Source organism: Schistocerca nitens, chromosome 4, assembly GCF_023898315.1.
Source record: "Schistocerca nitens isolate TAMUIC-IGC-003100 chromosome 4, iqSchNite1.1, whole genome shotgun sequence".
Lineage (NCBI taxonomy): Eukaryota > Metazoa > Arthropoda > Insecta > Orthoptera > Acrididae > Schistocerca > Schistocerca nitens.
Window position 1 is genome coordinate 662,485,840 of NC_064617.1, and position 1,239 is coordinate 662,487,078.

Consider the following 1,239-nt stretch of genomic DNA (forward strand, 5'->3'; position numbering starts at 1 on the left):
TGTTCGCATTTATCTGACCACTTTGCCTCCCTGCTGTGAGTTTTGAATAGTTTATTTGCTATTACTAGGGGAAATTTATTGCAGGACTAAGCCTTTCTTCATTCTCGCTCCAACTACGAAGCTCATATTCTCTTTCCCTCTTTCTTTCCTTCCACTACTACCGCGCTCCAATTCCACATGATTTTTTTTACATTATCGTTCTCCTATGCTTTCCGAACTTCCTGGTCGTTTCCTCAAACACATTCCATATATCTTCATGTTCTTCTTGTGACGGCGGCATGTATCCCTGAGCTATTGTTGTCACTCGTTTGACAACGATTGTGATGAGAACAATCATATCACTCAACCGTTCACAGGAACTCACCTTCTGCCCTACATTCCTGTTCATAACGGATTCTATTCCTCTTATAGCCAACGGCCTTGCCGCAGTGGTAACACCGGTTCCCTTCAGATCACCGAAGTTAAGCACTGTCAGGCTGGGCTGGCAGTTGGATGGGTGACCGTCAGGTCTGCCTAGCGCTGTTGGCAAGCGCGGTGCACTCAGCCCTTGTGAGGCAAACTGAGGAGCTACTTGATTGAGAAGAAGCGGCTCCGGTCTCGTAAATTGACATACGGCCGGGAGAGCGGTGTGCTGACCACATGCCCCTCCATATCCGCATCCAGTGACGCCTGTGGCGTGAGGATGACACGGCGGCCGGTCGGTACCGCTGGGCCTTCCAAGGCCTGTTCAGACGGAGTTAAAAAAAATTCTCTTATACAATTTTCTACTGCTCTTGATATTTCTCTGCATTAGTGTCAACATAAGTACTTATATTCTTCTGATTTCCACAGACCCCCATTTTACCTAAATTGAGATCGCGCGTTTCTCTTTTCAGATTTTATATTTCCTACCATGTTCAAACTTAGTACATTCCACGCTCTAACTTGTAGAGCTTTATCCTTTCGTTGGTTACTTCTTATAGGTCACCTCTTCATTGGGATCCTAATGAGGAACTAACCCGGAATCTTTTGACAGTTGAGAGATCATGAAGACCCTTTTTCGCTTACAGGTCACATGGGATACACATATTCATTAAGTGATCGTTGCTGATTCTTTCCCCCTATTGGGGTCACTATACCGCCCCAAGGGCAAGAAATTGCCCTGAGCCCCTTTAGATTCATCCACCCTCTTTGAAAAGACAGTTTTATTACCAAGAGTGAGTCCTTACGTCGAACATCTTACTCATAATTTAAATCGTT

At 45.2% G+C, this 1,239-nt stretch overlaps 1 pseudogene; it reads left to right on the top strand.

Moving 5' to 3' along the window:
* The first annotated feature begins 410 nt into the window (after positions 1-410).
* On the top strand, positions 411-528 carry LOC126254046 (5S ribosomal RNA; annotated as a pseudogene).
* The last annotated feature ends 711 nt before the right edge of the window (positions 529-1,239 follow it).